This window comes from Prinia subflava, chromosome 3, assembly GCF_021018805.1.
Source record: "Prinia subflava isolate CZ2003 ecotype Zambia chromosome 3, Cam_Psub_1.2, whole genome shotgun sequence".
NCBI lineage: Eukaryota > Metazoa > Chordata > Aves > Passeriformes > Cisticolidae > Prinia > Prinia subflava.
Genome location: NC_086249.1, coordinates 15,014,258 through 15,033,213, shown reverse-complemented (window position 1 = coordinate 15,033,213; position 18,956 = coordinate 15,014,258). Strand labels below are relative to the sequence as shown.

The 18,956-nt window shown below is 40.7% G+C and overlaps 1 protein-coding gene across 19 annotated transcripts in view; it reads right to left on the bottom strand.

The window, feature by feature from the left end:
• LOC134548834 (zinc finger and BTB domain-containing protein 20) overlaps window positions 1-18,956 on the bottom strand; it is a 472,135-nt gene that overhangs the window by 285,747 nt on the left and 167,432 nt on the right. For 2 of the 19 annotated variants that reach the window (XM_063393957.1, XM_063393960.1), the window contains exon 1: window positions 803-11,933. The exons of the other annotated variants lie outside the window; for them this stretch is intronic. The gene's annotated coding sequence lies outside the window, so the exon portion shown is untranslated. Of the gene's footprint in view, window positions 1-802; window positions 11,934-18,956 lie in introns of those variants that run through there. 19 annotated transcript variants of the gene reach the window in all.

Sequence of the window (18,956 nt, the reverse complement as noted above, 5' to 3'; positions counted from 1 at the left end):
GGAGCAGAAGAAAAAAATGACACACCTGGGATTGAACAGTATGATAAAGAATCCCTTTGAATCCATCTTAGGATAGAAATGCATCATCTGTTAAAATCACCTTGGATCGGGCTACTTCTTACATATATGAAAACAACTTTTGGGCCCCCAACTGAAAATTAACATAACATCATAAACACTTCATTGCATTTAGAAGGACTGTGTGAATTTCATATGATGCAGTGATATTGTATAAAACTATGGAATTCCCACAAATCCACCATAATTTGATAAAATGTGTTAACAATTCCTCACATACAAGTAAGCATTTCAAAACAACATGTTCAGAGCACAAACTATATCTGAGGCATCAAACAATTCCTAATAAAATACATTTATGTTATGTATATCATATTTATCTACTGCTGAGAAGCAGACAAGTTAGAAACATACTGAAACCACTGTTTAGGAATATCTTTAGGAATGCTGTACACATGCACATTGTACACACTCTCCTACAGTCCCATATGCCCAAACTGATTGTGAGTTAATGCTAAAATTATTTAGCTTTTCTCCCCAAACACCTCAATTAAACAACAACAGAACAGCAGGACCCATAGGGTCCATTTTTCTGGGGCACTGACCATGTCCTCCACAAAGGACAGCACTCTCAAAACCCAAAATAGGATGGGGAGACAAACAGCATGTGAAAGAAGAAATCCTCACTTCAAGAGCACTGCTCCCTTCTTTCCTAAAACTGATTTTCCTCTGACAGCTCTAAAAACAGTGCATAAATAATAATTCCCATGGCTAATACACCTACCTACACAAGTGCCTTGGAAACAGGAGAACTTCCAAGAGCCTGGGTAGAGCCCCAACCTGGATGCTTTTAAGTAGCCAACAGCTCACACAGGTCTCAGAAGAAGACACAGTGGACCTGTTCCCTGATTCTGACTTGTGAGGGAAATACCCTGAACTTCAGCTAAACAGAGCTACATGCTAATTGTACATAAGATTAACTGTTTTCCCTTAGGCTTTGAATTACACTGACATAAATAAATCGTTTCAGAATTAAACCTAGCTATTGTCAAGTTTACGTTATGCATAATTTAAGAGGAGGGCAAAGAATAGTAGATCACTCTTAGGAGATACTTTCAGGCTAGATTTTCAATATTTAGATGAGAATCTGAAAATGAAACTTTAAATCAAGTCTAAACAAAATTAAGGTAGATTAAAGAAAATGAAAGTAGCAAGCATAATTCTGCTGTTAAGGTTTTAAAAGTGAAAAATAAACATGAACAGAATTAAATTTAATTGTTATAAATAACTGTAAGCAAGCAGAGTTTGTTGCAATATTTTGAAATAAAGAACTTTTTCTGAAAAAATGGATAAGGGCTTCCCAGTCTTTTGTTGTCTTAAAATTACGTACTTCCACATTAATATACTAATTTGCCTTTGCAGAGCAGAGCTTTTGAAAGAAGAGCTGACACACTTAATAGGGACAATTGGGTTAAAAGGGAATTTCCTGGATAAAGTCAGAACATAACAAATTCTTACTTATCCAGTGTAGTTAATGCAAAATTATACTCTTCTCAACAGGGACTGCATGGTGAAAGGGATATCTGGTTTGTTTAGGAGGTGCCCCCATTAACTGGATGATTTTTTTTTTTTTTTTTTTAATGCTCCAAGCAATCAGCCAGCAGAGCCAGACACTGTCCTCAGGTAACCTCACACAGCTGCCTCCAGTGCAAAACGCTGTCACTTCTCAGACTTCAGACGCTGTGATCCGCTTCCTTCCTCCCTTCCTTCCTTCCTTCACGCTGGTCCCCCGAGGCTGCCAGCCCAGCTCAGCCTAGCTCAGCCCAGCTCAGCCTAGCTCAGCTCAGCCTAGCTCAGCTCAGCTCAGCTCAGCCCAGCCCAGCCCAGCCCAGCCCAGCGCAGCCCCGCGGGCCGGGCGCTGCGGTGGCTCCCGGAGCCCGGCTCGGCCGAGCGCGGCTCGGTCCTGCCGGGGCAGGAATCCCTCCCGAAGCCCGGCGACACAAACCCGCCTGCGTGGCCGCTCCGCCGTTTGAACCTCGCCTTTTCCCCTCCCCGCTTGCAGCGTCTGTTTGCTTTCACTTTCAAGGGTACTTTTGTTACCCAAAGCTGGACAGGCGTTCTGCAGCGCTCCTTCTAGCAGGGAAAATCTCTCTCGAAACAACTTAGTGCTTTTGTTTCTGTCACAAAGGCTTCCAGCACTACCCTCTCCATCCCACCTCCCCGCTGGATTAACTCTCAGCAGTATCTATGTAATGTGTACCACAACATCAGACACACTTTGCCTGTTTAGAAATGAAGCAAGCAAAACTCCAAACAATAAACTTAAAAGAAATCATTAATTTTGAGGAAAAGAGAAAAGCAAACGAAGCCCACATTTAGATATCCTAACCTGGTAATAGAAAGGATTCAGCTGCTCAATGATACTTTTTTTCCCCCTCCAGGTACATCCTTACTGAAATCAACAGACAAACTTCTGGACTTCTACTAAAATCCCACAGCTTTAGAAAGGTGGGATCACTTGCCCCAAGCCTGCCCCAAGGCGGCGATGCCTCAGGGAGGACTGACAAGATGATTAGTTAGAACCAGCTTACTGTAGGAAAGCTTTCCGCTGGAAAGCTGTCTCCTGGCAGACACCAAGGTCTCCTGCAGCCCAGTGGGGAGATAAAGGTTATCACTATTCCCATTAGCAGTGTTAGGAAGCTATAAAGGTACGCAGTGACACGTCTCTCAATCCTAGCACAGCATGTGAACTTATTTTTTATTTTGCTTTCTGCACTGACACGGTATTTTCACTAAATAAACCTTGTCATTTATTTAGTAAAAAAATGTAATTATTCATTATAATATCTTGGATCTTACAACTAAATTTCTGTACACATTCAACAATAGATTATTCCACAACAAGGCAATATGATGTAACTTAGGTCAGGCGTGGAGGTGCACTTTGTGCAGGCTGTTACTAAGTGACAAAGGAATTTAGGGCATCAGTGAAAAGGTTGCATTTGTTAACTGTTCATTTCCAAACAGTGATGGCTCCAAGGGAGTTGCATATTTTTGGCTGTGGTTTTGTTTTTTGGGGTTTTTTAATGGGATTTCCTGCCCACCTCTGCTGAAAGTTGGTGGAGAAGAGCTAGCCAGGTATTTTGGTAGAAGAATCATTTTGGGGAGATTCAACAAGCAGACATCACTGATGTGAAGTTCCAGCCTCTGCTATTTCAAAAGTTTTCTGGGTTTTTTTTTTTTTTTTTTTTTTTTTTTTTTTTTTTTTGTTTTTGTTTTTTTTTTTTTAATACATTTCCACTTAGAGTTCATGCAGCACAGTTATTTCCAGCTCAAATATAAAAACCCATGAGGAAAAAACCTGTAATAGTTTACCCTATCAGACTAATAATGCTCAGCTTATGTGCCATTTAAATCAGAATTGCTTTCCCCCAGTGAATGCTGGATAAAATCGTTCTAGACTGCAGCAGATGGAACTGGAAACTTTGTCTTCCTGTTTGTATCTGGGGCACATATGATCAGCCTGTGTGAACAAGGATGCAGCGAAACATGTAAAAAGAAATGTATCAGGGACATCAGCACTTGCAGATAATGTATCACAGAAGCAGCTCTGCACTGCTGCTCTGAAACAACCACTTTCACTCTGCAAAGGCTATCAAACACTCCGGCTGAGCCAGGCCGGGCAAGCTCACTCACTGTCCTGCAAGGGTGAGAGGAGTACACGACACGGGGGGAGAGGAGCATCCCGCACAGAAGCCCCCTCTGTGCCAAGAGCCCTACGCAATAGGGAGGGAGATGTGGACATTTCCCAAAGCAGCTGCTGCAAGGTGTGCTTGGGAAGGAGTGGAGAGGCCTGTTGGAATTTTCTGGAAGCATGGACCATGTTTGGGGGATCTTCAGGACCATGTGCTGTCAGAAAAACCCAGCACTGTGGCACGGGCTCGCAACCCGATCCACATGCACGTTTCCGTGCTCACCATCGGTTTCAGAGAGCAGCTTTACCCCCAAAGTACCTCTGCAGCAGGGAAAGAGCATCCCCTTCCTTTTACAGCTGGGGGATGTGGGCACAAGTATATTATTGACTTTTCCAAGGTTACTGAGCCAGACAGGAGCAGCCGGATCCCGGTCTGGTCTGCTGATCAGAGCCTTAATAACACCGAGCAATCCTCCCTCCAGCTTCAAGGCCACAGCGTCTGCGGTTTAGTATTTTCACAGAGGGCATAATCTGCGCGTACGTAAGGATGTGCAAGACAGGAAGAAACCTCCTGTTTGATCTTCATAGGAAACCTTAGCCCCGAAGTAACCTTGAGGTAACAGAAATAATGAAAAACATGATTTTTCACTTGCTAGGTTAACACACGAGGTTTGAAGGTCATCGGAGTGTTTTTGTCTCTGAAGTGAAAACTGGTGTTTTTACACTATACTTTCAGCACAGTGGTTTTAAATTATCTCTGCAAAGATAGATGCAAGCAGTTTGTTTACCAGATTAGGAACTGAGAAAAAAAAATCAACAGGATTTAAAACTCTCCTTGGCTTAACTACCCTTAACATTTTATTCACTTAATCAAAGAAAAAAAAAATCAGCTTGGCTTTTTTAACAGCAGAGTCAAACCAACTGGAAAATTCACCTCCTACTAGAAATTTTGAAAGGGAAAACTCTAGATAGCAACATGCTAGAGAAATGCTTTCAGCAGCAGACAGACCTGTATTGTAACGAAATCTTGTATTTTGACTCCCTACCTCTCCTTCCCTCCAAAAGACAGAGAAAATCGTTGAGTTTGAATGTTGGTTTAGATCAACTCCTTTCCCACAGGAAGGGCCACTGCACAGGATACAGACATACAGAATTATATGCCTGTAAATTTATTTTGCAGACTACCTGCACACATAAACACATAAAAGAAATTATGATAAAAAATTTAGAGAGTATGACTGTTTCTTTAAAATTATTTTTTCCCTTCCCTAAGGCATGTTGCTAAGTTATATAAGTAGTTTTAAATTAATTTCAGAAATGGGGATTACTGGAGATCACTAATATTTTTTTTCAAAACATACAAGAAGCAACAGCAATGCTGGAAATGGACTGGAGCTGCGGGATCCTTATTCTGCATCTTCATGGCACATTTCTGGGGCCCCAGTGATCTTCTGTAAGAACTGGGAAACAGTGATTTTTATATCTAGAGATCAAAGGGGCAGGATCTGTTCTCTGAGGACACGAAGTCCTAATACACACTAAAACTAAATGCTCTTAAGTTGCTCACTGTAGGGAACTTGGAAAAGAGACTTTGTTTTGCATCATTTACAGTGCTCTGCAATCAAAAGATTTTAGAAACAACAGAAAAACACATACGTAAGTTGAGAGAACTGTCCCAAACCTCATCCTAAATTGACTTTATATAGAAAAATAATAAAATCGATATAGATCTCTTTCATATCAATCTTCGAGTTTTATTTGTTTCTATTTAAACACATATTTTGCTGTGGTGAACTGTATTCTCTCTGGTCTCTTAGACAGTGGGTTTCATGCATTCTTGCATATATTTGAACTTTTGATCGTTTTCCAAAATTTCACTGCTAGTATCCTAGGCAGCCATCAGTGGGCAGTGATATGGGTCATTCTAGTTCAGAATTAAAAGGAGATGAGTGTGACTGATCCTTTTTCTCAAGGCCAAATCTTACAACAAATCATCTGGAGAGCTGCCAACAACTTCAATAGGACCAGAAATTGTCCCTACTGTTATCTAAAAAACTTCATGTGCCGTGTGAGAAAATCAGGGTGCAAATTCTCCAGCCAGATTAGACTCATTCTCCTACAGGCTAGGAAAAGGATAATCGGACAAAAGAGCAAAGGGAGAGACTGCAGACTTGACTGATGCTTATATGCTATTGCTCATCAAATTCCAAAATAGATAGAGGAAAAGCAGGGAAATGTGAGCAGTGCTGCACCAGGTCTTTCCGAGCAAAAGTGGAAATACTACCTTTTCTTCAGTGCAATTTAGAACAGGTTTTATTATCTAAATAATGGATATTATATGTAAATATAATATAGGAATACAGATACGCAGGGCTGCTCTTGTCTTAATCCTTTATGCTTTGCTCTCAGCAAAGAGTGAATGGAAGAAAATAAGCTGGAATATAAACAACTTATGAAGGATTTTTTTTTTTTTTTTTTTTTTTTTTTTTTTTTTTTTTGTCAGAAAGTGACAGGACAAGGGGAAAAACCCATGCTTTTGTTCCCTTTTTTGAATTTCATGCTCTGGAAAGATGTCAGTACGTCTACACAAGTATGCATGTGCATGTATGTATGTCGGATTTACTAGAATGGCAAGGAAGAAAATACGGCGATCTCAAAAGAAGCCAAGAATCTGGGACTTTGAATTCTCTGACTTCAATAGTGTTTCAAGGACCTGGAATGTGACAGATACTGGCATATTGTGTCTTGCTGTGAATGAGGGGTCGACTGAAGCTTTACAGTGTCTCTGCTCCCAAACAGGAACACGCACACGAGGCACATCTGAAAGCTTGGGATGGGATGAGGCACTCTTGACCCCTCCCTTTCCAGCACGCAGTGCTTACCCCAATGAATGCCTGGCCTTTTACTGACCTTTAATTTCATAATAGGCTCATGTTGACAAAACACTTCAGAATGAGATCAACACGGATAGGTAGCTTGTGCTGTGATACAGAAAAGAGATTTCAAAAGCAGGGGAGCAGAGGAGATAAGCAGTAGTGGCATACATAATGGGAGCTACATGTTCTGCTATTTGCATGTGGGGCTGTCATCTTCAAGCACTGTATCATACTACTAAAACATCTTTTTTCCTTTTTTTTTCCTCTAAAAGCCTATAAAACTTTGTTGTTTATTTTTCTTCTGATTTTATTTTTAGTGGGGCTTTTTGTTGGTTTTTCGAATTTCATTTTAACTAGTTCTACATTCCACTCAGTTCTATTAGGCAGCCACCTCTGAACGAAAAGACAAAGGCAGATGGAAGGTGGAAAGAGTTTGAGAGGGGAACCAGAACCAAAGAATTTCAAATTTGAGCGTCAGACCTCATAAACATCCATTTTAGCAAAGCTACCTCATCTCACTGCTCTTTAAATTTCAGGGCAAATACTTAGAGTGATAATTTAGCCACGGAATGTTTGTATTAAACAGGGGCCTCCTGCTCTCAAGTTTCTATAGTTTACAACAAAGAGTTTATTAAACACAACTCTTTCTGTCTGACATTCAAATCCATCTCTGCAACACACTCTCCTCTGGATTTGCGCCACCGAATGAAATGCTTTGGAAAAACAAAATAAACCAAAACCCTGCTGTGGAAACAGGACAAATCTAGTTTCACATCCCCTGCAGAGAGAGAAACAAGACGGAAGTAAAAAGCACCAAATGGAGCTCATAAAGCTTCACTCTGATCTCAGCCTCCACATTCTGGCAGAAAGCGCTACCTAAGAGATGTGCCCCGCTTCAAGTGAGAACAGCCTCTGATTGCACTGTGAGCACAAAAATATATTGTCTGTGAACAATTACCCTGAACAAACCCTGAATGAGGGAAATCTGACTACAGAATAAGGGGAAATGTAGTGGGAGGCAGGCTAATTGTCCCCCTCCCTTGCCAAGACCTTATCTTGCACACCAGCCATCTGTAGTAGCTGTGCCTGCAACTACAGTTCTGTGGGCTACGCTGAACCTTCTTTCCACAAACTGCACCACAATGAGGTGCAATCGTCTTGCCCATCAGACACCATCTACCGTGGAAGGGAAGTGATTTGAGTGCTGTAACAAGACCAGTTTCTCACTTTATGTTCCTTTTATCACTGGTGGTTGCTCATATTCCTTATAACATTCCATGCAGCAGTGTGTAAATGAAAGGAAACACATCCTAACCCACAGGTGCTATGGGGAGTCAATGGGGCTGGTGCTAAAATTCACTACTTCTTTCTCTTTCAGCATATCTACAAATAATAATAAAAATATTTATTTGGAATTCATTGCCCAAAATAGGAACAAGTTCTGAACACTGTGAGACTAACATGACAGAAGGAGAAGAATGCACACCTGAGTGCAGGCTTTCTCCATCCCTGCGTCCCGGACATCTTCTCTTTAATTACATTTTGAGGACAACAACTTAGAAAGAAAGTGCATGGTGGGTCAGGACTCTTTCTCAGGTTTTTGTTTTGTTTTCTGCTTTTATACAGAATCCACATGCACTTTGGTACATACACAGGAGTAAAGAAAAAGCACCAGGGAAGCCACCTGGTGATCAACCAAGCTCCCACCTTGCTCGTAAAATTGCTCCAAAATTCAGGTAGGAAACAGCTTTTTCTGCACAAGAGCACAGCAGAATGCTCTGCCCAAATATGGGAGTTTCTGTAACACAAAGCACTGCTGACAGCTTTCTTGTGAACCCCCTACGATCACATTCATTGCTGGGACTTTGAGTTGGCTTTATTAGTATACTGGCCACTCTGCACATATTCATCGCTGGGCTTTTACAGCAAGAACATCTCCCATGTCATATGACAGTCTCTGTTTTTTACTTTAGTCCTTTATTCCTTCAGAAAGCAATGTTCTGCTGGTATTACTCCTTTTTTTTGTTAATTAATTCATTTGAGACTATTCCTCAATTTTTCATTTTAATGCATTTTTGAAGGTGTCTATTAGTGATTTCTAAAGCTGCATAAACTGCAATTGATTTAAAGTCTTGGTTACCGTACATGTATGAATCTGTTTGCACTATATGTGCACATGTATGTCTGTACATGTCCATGTGTATGCATGGATTTAAAAAAAAAGGCAAACCAAAAACCTTTGCAACTGCATCTTCCTCCCTCCCTCCTTCTCCATTCTGAGCAGGTTCCTGCTATCAACTGCTGGAGTGTGCTCACTCTACACCTAGAGCTATAATTATTTTGCTTTAATTTTACAAAACCTTTTGTTCCATTCCCACGAGCCCACCTGATCCTTATATTACACTTGCTCTATTAAAACACTCATGCAGAACAAAGCACAGTTGTACTGATTCATAAGTAACTCACCCCCCACCCCTTCTTTTTCTTTCTACTAGGCTCATGCATCTTACCACAGTTTCATGACACTGTCCCTGATACCACTCCATGGTCCCATTTTTGCCTTTTTTTCCTTTCTTTTAAACCGTTATTTTTATGTGCTTGGGGTCCAATTACACCATTGTGTGCTGCTGTTTTGAATTGCTGTTGTTCTCAGTCATTTTATGTTACGCTCTTTGGCACAACCAATATAATGCAGAGGGTGTTATGGAATTTATTTGCTGTAATCAGACTCTAGGATTCTTTATTATTATTATTATTATTATTCATAGAGCACAAGCACGAGGGCTAGCCCTACATTTTCTCAAGGCAAGCCAAAGGCCATTTGTGGCCAGCCTCTGACACCAGCCTCCCCTATCTGCAGAAAAGGGGCCCAGCAATAGCTCAGATCAAGGTGATCACTATTATTTGGGCATGGCTGCATGAACCACTAGGCTTTACAGAAGACCAAAGACACCAACAGCACTTGTAATAGGATCTTCACAGAGGCACTGGTCATTTCAGATTTTAAAAAACAAACCAACCTCTCATAAATTATTGCTGAAAAATGGAAGGACAGAGTACAGCCTGTCAGTAAAGAAGGGAATAATAAAAGGGCTCTTTCATCTTCTTGTCCTGTATGACTTCCTTGAGCTGCAACAGCCTTCATTCTCTGACTTACAAAGCACTAAGCATTTTGTTAGGACTAAGTGGCAGATAAATAATCATCAGCCAGAACAGTGCATGTGAAGGCAGTGCTAGCAAAGAGGAAATCAAGCCCAGCTCCTGGCAGACACCTTCTAAAGATGGAGAGCAGGACATTGTGCAGTGCTCTACTGAACACCAGAGGAGGTAGGTGACTACGGGCCAGGCAAAGGGGTGAGAGAAGGCAAGAAGAGGAAGTAAAATGAGGGCTGTGTATGTTTTTCTGGGTGAAATGTGTAACAATGGTGAACACCAATGCTTTCTAGCAATTCAAGAGAATAACAGGAAAAAAAGGGGAATGTGGCTAGGCACAGAACAAACACATCTGTACAGGGTATAACCGAAAGTTGCAATTTACCAAAGAATAACCATTCTGCACATTTTATGTAGCATGTCAAATCTATCAGATTTTTCTCTTATTAAATCATCATTCCACAGCAACAATCATTCTCTCAATCAATCCCCCGTGTTAACAACTCTTAGTAATGACTAACTTGGCAGGAACTGATGTTTACATATATTTTAAAGTCCTGAGCACTGTTCTGTATTTTTTGGATGTTAAATTTCCTTTACATTTTGTTTCTTAATTTTAACCTGTTTTTAAAGGATGGATGCATTCAATTGGAAAACAAAGTTTTGTGACACACACTCAGATTATGTTAGTTCAGGAAATTGGCAGTGGGATAAGAACAAAACCATTCACCTCCTGATTGCTGATTCAAATCTAGCCCAAGTGAGATAGTCACAGAAGCTATAAGCCTCCCATGGTGGCTTTGTGATTTGAGATTATTTTTTATGAATCTCAATCCACTTTAGGCCAAGAACCAGAATGCAAATCCACTGCCTGAATGAGCATTAAGCGGCAGCACTGCACACACTAACAAGGGAGATGCCAAAAACCAAACTGGTTCTGGGGACAAACTTCCAACCTTACCCTAGCAAACAATCATTAAAAAGCAGGGTATTTTGTTCCACACAAATGTGGAGCAAAGGAAATGTATATTTCTACCTACCAGACAGAAAATACCCCCTGTATCACATCAACTGGTTGCAACATTTACCTGAGGTGTCTTATGTTGTGGCCCTGTATCACTTGAGAGCTGAGAGACAGAGAGGGCAGGAGGAGAGAATACAGCAAAGGTTTTCTATCACAAACCCTGAAAAAGAAGCAGCAGCAAGCTCATGCAGTCCTTATACCTTAAAATCAAAAGACCCTCAGAGGGTCTGAAGGCTTTGGTCATTATTTGGTCTATTGTTCTTTCCTAGATAAGAGACACAAATGAGGCATTTAATTTTACAGAAGACCAAACTAAAGGAGTGCTGTGTTGCACTTTCTATTTTATTTGGGAAATGACTGATTAACGAATCTATTAGCAAAGCCATTTCACTAAACAAACATCCTACAGCACACAACAAAATAGTGATGCTCAGGCATATTTCCCATGGCTCCTTCTTTTAGGGAGCATGAATCATTAAAATCACTTGGGAATTAGTTATTCCTGCCTCTTCCCTTAGATACATTTGCTAACCTGAGAGAGTTAAAGATCTCAGGACTCACGAGTAGATTTAAGTTTTCCCACTGTCTGTGCTGAAATGGAGCCAAGGCAGATTCTGCCTTTGGATCTGCACTCAGGTGCCTCTCAGCTATGTTTCATTTCACATTTGTGATTTTTATTCCTTACAAACAGGAAAAATGCACAGCTGACACACCATGTTTGCTTGCAACTTGGAATTGTTCTTCAGTGGCTGTAGCTTGGATGTGCACTTGACTATTCAAAGGGAAATAATATGAGAAAAAGAGCTGCCTTTTAAATGGCTCCATATTGCTAATTTTACATGGGGAATTTTGGGAGCAAGTAGTTATATTCTCAAATTTTTCAGAGACATTACTGAAAGCATTCATGTACACAGCAAGTAAAATATGGTGGGAAGATCCTCCATTTTCTCCTCCCCTTGTTCTTCATTATTTTTTTTCTTTTTCCTTTTTGAAGAAGAAAAAGGAAGACCCTAACAAATGAAAAAAAAACAAAAAAAACCCCAAAAAACCCAAAAAAACCAACAAAAAAACCCCAGTATTGATTTGATAATCCTTGTCCAAAATAAACTTTTTGAGAAGGAGTAGCCTTACAGATTGTAAAGTATATCTGTAAATACATACACATGTAAAAGCTTCTATTACATAAAGTTCCAGTAAAATGTATAAAATTTCTATATAAATATACCTAAGAAGACAGACTGAGTATAGTTAAAAATTCAGCTGCTAAACTGGAAGAAGCAGACAAACAATAGTAAAACTATTAAGAATTTGGAAAAAAATCACATCTTTTATATGAATTTAAACTTAGGATGTGACACAGAGAATGCTGATTTAATTTAGGAGTCATAAGGTTAATAATGCTGATTCACTGGCAGAGAATTCAAATACACATTGTGTCTTCCTAAACTTTTTAAATCGTTTTGAGTATGTTTTGGGAAGACTTTGGGATGAGCCAACTTGTCAAGGGAACCTGTAGCTGAGTGAAAGCCAGAGCACAGTATATGACTCAAAATTATAAATTATGAGATGCATTAGTCCAGCAGAGCAAGGAACCACTATTTCAGGGAACAGGTATGGCTTCACTGAAAATAAAAGGAAATAATTTTCAGAACATGCAGTACACAACTTCAGTTCTCATTTAACATGAGTTTTTATGGACACTGACTACACTTTAGGAAAGCGCTCGTGGACTTGCTCAGTGTTTTCAGGAAAGCTGAAAGCATCAGAAATCAGAGATTTAAGCATTCTTCAATGTGCTTTGCCTGTTGTGAGTAAAAAGGTAGCAGGAGGCAAGCTCAGGTGCAGGAGCTGCACGCAGGCCCACAGTGAGATGCTGAGCACTGTGATGATGTGCTGTGCACTGGTGTGCTTTTCAGACTGATTCTATGTGATTGATTATTTTGATCTGGGAATCCGGACTCTTGGAATCCTTGGTCTCTGTGGAAGGTCAGAGTCTTACTCAGAGCTGCTTTAACTTGATAGGTGACATGTTGGGCTTCAAGCACTGGCATTTAACCAAGGCCTTCAGTGACAGCACGCAGGCTGGAACCAGACCATCACTTTGTACCAAGTGACCTGCGAGCTGAGAGCCTTTACCAAGAGTCAGAGGACACAGACATCCACTGTGACATTCCCATGACATTGTGTTCACCAGTATGGAGAATAAAACAACAGTAAATAAAACATGTGCAGTTATTTTCTACAGGAAAAAGTCTCAGATGAAGAAAGACTACCTCAGATGAAGATGCCGTCACTTACACATGCCAGATTTGGCCTTGACATGGGATGTGAACCTAGAGCAAGATTTGAATTTTACAATTAGCATCACATGCTTGAATTAGTTTCTCAAGCTGCACAGAAAGCAGAGGAAGCTCAATAGTAAGACGAGAGTGAGCTTTTGAAAAAACATTATAGGGAATAATTGTGCTCTGGAGAATTTATTTATTTACTAATGCAAACAGTACACACAGAGATAACATCTGGCAGTGTTTATTACAGTGAAACCCAATCAATACTTCTGTCTACTACAATATCTGTCCACAAAATAGTCATTCCTCCTGGCATCCACAAGAAATACTCAGCTATCTATTACAGTAGCCTTTGTCAGCAAAAACAGAGGTTGACACCCTAATTCTTCTATTAGAAAGAATTAGATGTACCTAGACACAAGAATGATGGTGAAAAATTGGAGAGAGAGATGCAGTTTGTAGCATCACAAAGAACATTAGAAATTAATAAAATCATAGAAATGAAATTTCAAGCTTATAAAATGTTTTGGGTTGGAAGCAGGATCATATTGTTCCATCTTTTCCCCCTGTCATGTGCAGTGATACCTTCAACTAATTAAGGTTGCTCAAAGCCCTGTCCAGCCTGGCCTTAAACACTTCCAGGGATGGGGCATCCACAAGTTCTCTGAACAACATCCCTAAAGAATTTCAAAAAGTAACAGATCCCAGATCTTTTTTCTTGTGCCTCAAGGGAAGGTCCTATTCAATGGAAAGCTGAATCTGAGCCGGCAGTGCTGGGGACAGTTTGGGGTGCCACAATGTAAGAAAAATACACATCTGCTAGAGAGGGTGCAAAGAAGAGCTATGGAGATGGTGCAGGGCCTTGAGGGGAAGCTGAGGATGAGAAGACTGAGGTCACTGGGTCTGTTCAGCCCAGAGAGGAGGGTTCAGACTGAGGGGAGACCTCATTACAACTTCCTTGTGAGGGGGAGAGGAGGAGCAGGCACTGATCCCTTCTTTGTGGTGATCAACGAGACGACCTGAGGAAATGCCCTGAAGTTGTGTCAGGCAATGTTTAGGCTGGATATCAGGAAAAGGTTCTTCCCCCAGAGCTTTATTGGGCCCTTTCCCCAGGGAAGTGGTGACAGCACTAAGTCTGGCAGGGTTCAAGAGGCATTTGAACAATGCTCTTAGGCACAGGGTGTGACTCTTGGGGTGTCCTGTGCAGGGCCAGGAGCTGAACTTGATGGTCCTTGTGGGTCCTTTCCAACTCAGGACAGCCAATGATTCCCTGATTATTTTGCTAGTGAGATATTAGGCCTTTTGAGGCATTTTAAAGCTATAAGTAAAGGGAGAAAAATTGACTTCTCATTTCCTTTTGAAGTCAGGATTCAAAAAGAAGTGATACTAAACCTTTCCACATAATTAAAAAGCCAAAAATAAATTTGTTTTGAAAGTTCTGTGTATTAGAATTTCCAAGTAAGCCCTTTCATTTTTTGCTGTTTCTGTATTTGCATTATTGCACATCACTGTAGAAAAACTAGCAGCATTTCGTGCAATGAGAAAAGTCACTAAGCATTAGCTTGGTTCTTACTGAACCTTCACCTTTCTGAAATTTGAGTGCCTCTTGCAGTCTAACAAACAGATTGACGTGCAATAAGATATGCATTACTACTTACTTATCAAAAAATTAAGCAAAAAATAACAAAGCCACACAAAACAAAATCAATACTATTATTTCTCCTCCTTACATTTTTTAATTGCTATAATTTTGCTTTTGTTGAAACAGTCGCTTCCAAAGAAAAATGATATGTCTGATTAATGTGACTATACATAAAATAAATGTGCATTTGCCCCTGTTTAATTTCACATTTTGCTGGCTCACTGTTGAAGGCATTTCTATTTGTACAGGACCTGGAGGTGAAATAAGACCTTTTGTCTACACCAAGTCCTGAGGCACGGGCTATGTCCAGAAGTTATTGTGGTGATATGTTACCTTTTTCCCATAAAAACTTCACTTTGACAAGATAATTGGGATTGTAGTTATGAACTGGGGAGAGCCGGGAGAAGAGGGGACACAATTTCTTTTCATCTCTCCTGGTCTAGATCTACTGGGCAGAGGAGAGCACTTTTTAATTTGGACTGGTACACCGAGCAGCCACTATATTCCATTAGATGTGATGCCTGTTTCTATAATTTGTGTTTGGTAAGATTTGCACTGGGGTTGTTTCTTCTTAAGCTTCTTACTATTTCTTGCTCTCCACACCAATAATGTCTTACTAGAACCGACAAGTCCTAAAGACATGGCCATTAAGAATGAACTGGGGAGGAATTATAACAACAGTGCTGTATTGGCAAAGTGGTGAAAGAAAACAAAACCTGACCTTCCAAGAACTGAAACTGGTGAAAATGCCACCAAAGTGAATGGAATCCCTATCTAAAGGGCAACACTGCCACCCCCACTGCTATCCATTCAGCCACATGAATTTGAGCTACACTTGCAAATAAACAGAATATTTGACCTAGCTTTAAGTGAGAGGGTGGAGATTTCAAAAGTGCAGAAGAGGCTCCACTATCTCTTTCTATGTTTAAAGAAACACAGGACAAATGCAGACTGGGTTCTGAAAGCTCTCAACGCTCAGAAAGATGGGTGCAGGAGTCTCCACTTGCACATCAGTGATGCACAGTAATAAAAAGGCCAAACTGGGAGAGAGACTGGGACTTTTACACCTGGATTCAGGGCAAGAAAGAGCCCAGCCCCAGTTCAGAGAAGCACTGGTTTGTCTGAACTGTATACGGAATTTGCTAATTCCTCATCAACTCCACAAACTGAACAACTGTTTTCTAAATTAGTATTAAAATTGAGCTGGGTAAAATGGGGAAGGGAATAATATATAACCAATATAGTCTTGTAACCTTTCACAAAGGAACCCCAAACCACCTACAAATAGGAATAAATCCAAAATAAACCTTAATTTAAGCACTACTGGGCACAAACATGCATGTGACAAATTTTATGTCACTCTGGTATTAAACCAGGATAAATCTAGTTGTTTCAAGAAAAAAAAATGGCTCTCTAAAGAAAGCAGGATGTATTTATTTTACCACTTTTTTATCAAAATGTAAAACCTTTTCCTCTCCATCAGTTAAGGGAAATCCTGTATTTCCAGCATGACATCAGCCAGAGCAGTTGGTGTCTGCCCCTCACCTGGGGCAGGACTTTTGGAGAGGGGGGAAATGCTGACCATGTAAATACATCAGACATACCATAACCCAACCCATGTAAGGGCCCAGCTCAAGCATATATGTTTGCAATGATTCCTGTCTCCACTGAAGGGAATGTGGAAGAATCCCAGGGACTTTTTCTGGGCCAGGATTTTCCTCTTTATCTGTAAAAGAAGTGATCAGAAAATGGTGGCACTTCCTTGAGAGACGGTGTGCAGATATCTGGCAGGGATCACAGGTGATAATTATGTTTGCACACGGGCACTACAAAGAACACCAGCTTTGTCTCATCGCTTACCTGCAGCCCTGAATTCCTCCCAGTTCCACAGCCCTGAGTTGCCAGCTCTAGGAAGCAGCAGGGAATTACAAAGCCCTGTCCCATTCAGACAGTGGGATGAAGTATTGGCAGCAGTCAAAGTGAGACTTAAGTGCTTCATAACACAGATATTCAGGCTTCCTAGCATGTCAACAAAGAAAAAGCAGGGAGAAAAGCCTACTATCCTTTCTAAACTTCCACCAGTGCACCCATGATTAATCACAACACAGCTTTGAGAGTTAGTTCAGCATTAAATAAAGAAATTCTATTTTGTTATACAGTATATTTCTTTTACAAGAAATAGAAGCATAAGGAGCTTAAAGAATATCTACTGTAAGGTATAGATACATTCTAAACATTATGACAGAGACAGTGTAAGAGATTTTTAGAAATTAAATGCTTTTAAATGTAATTAACTCATAGTGGAGACAATCACACAGAAAACTGTGCCACTGACAGTCTGACAATGCAGGGACATCAGAATTGTTTTCCACCATTAAAAGGCACAGGAAATTTCTGCCTATCTCATGTTGATGAAAGGCTAATTCTATAAGGCGATAGAAAAGGCATTCATAAAAAAGTAAAAAAAAAACAACCTATCACGTTTGGAATTCTCTAGGACATGAATGGAGTGCAGTAAGGAAAAAGATCTTGCTGGTAAGAAACCCTATCCATGGAAGAATCACCAAGTCTTTAGTCTCTAGAGCTTCCCTCTGGTTGCCTCTAGGCTGAACACCATCTAACAAGATGCTTCCCTTTGCCCTTAATACATCCCAAGCACTGGACAAACCCCCTGACTCTGGGGTTTGAATTCCACTTGGAGTCCTGCACCTAAATGTTACTGCGTCTAGCTTGGACCTGGTAGCACAGTGTCCTCTCACCACCTATTTCTGTGTCTTTGCAACAGTCTGAGAAGAGAATGACGCTTTGAGCATCACAGAAGCTCAGGGACTATCTGAATGCAAAGCTTTGGTTCAATACCAGTCTAAAACCATATCCATAGATTATAATCATAACTATTACTTGGGATTACCTTCCTACACTGAGCATTTTCCTGAACTCTTGCCAAAGGATAATTCCCTGGACAGGGCAGGAAAACACGTGAGGTGACCGTGACAGGTATCCTGGAGAAACTCAGTATTTTCTGGACATCTAGAGCTGTACTAATAGCTGAATGTTCTCTCTGGTGCCGTTCTGGAGCCACGAGTATCAGCATGTAGGCACAAGAACACTACAGCATAACAAAGACTGCTAAAGTGAACAGGACTTTGCCATGATAAATGTGTTCTTGAAAGGCAAGCACGATCAGAGGAAGGGCAGATGCAGCTGTAAAAGAGCAGCATTTTCTAAGCCACACACACACACAGAGAAGCTGAGAAGTAGTAATACGCCAATTCTTGACACCGGAAGAAACCACAAATGGGATCATTTCTGGAGTGATGTCACACGGCCAAGAGGCACCAAGACAAATTAAATAGCACTGAAGCCCTGACAAAAGCAAAAGGAATAATCCTTTCCTTCCTGCAGGATTGAAACAGTTATGAGCACTGAAAACTTACATTCAGGTGTCATCCCTGAGCATCACTACCTATAGCAACCTTGCCTGCTGGCTCAGAGATTTTTCACTTCTAATCATGCTATACTTCCAGTCGAGTTGATACACTCATTTAATTCTATACCTTCCTGGTCACCGGGCTCCTGGGTCCCTCAGCATCCTCTCTGCATTCCATAGTCTTTTGTGATGCCCTGACTGCTGGAATTTCCCCCTGGTTGCTAACAACATGCAGGCTAAAGCCGTCAGTAAGGCACTAAATTCTCCCCAAAGGATGATCATTTTAGAGCTGTTTGCTTCATGAGTCCAGAACCACTTGTTCTGGGAAAGTGACAGCCACTCAGACATAAGAAGGTTAGTTGTGTATTAAAACAGGGCAACAGACATGACAAAACAGATTATCCTCTTCACTTGAAACCCTAATGAATGGAAAAAGGAACTGGGAAGAGATGAGAATTCATCTGTCTCAATTTGACTCCGATATTTTCCACAGATGGGCTGATCTTACAAACTCCATACACAGGAACTGTGTCACTGTACCCCACCTAAATGAACTGGGGCTGGATGATCATGATCCAACCTGGTTTGTATTCACAGAGGACTTGCAGTGATCTGGTGCACAACTGCTCTCACTGCTGTTGAGAAATATACACCTTATTTCTTGAAAAGGTTCTGCTGGTAAGAGTCACAGGATTCTTGATTACTTGCTGCAAATCTTGGAAGAAATGTGATAACACTCCCATTCTACAAAAGATTTTAACTATTCAAAATTTCAATAAGAACACTGCATGAACTAGAACGAAATTTCTACGGAAGAAGTATGATGAAAAA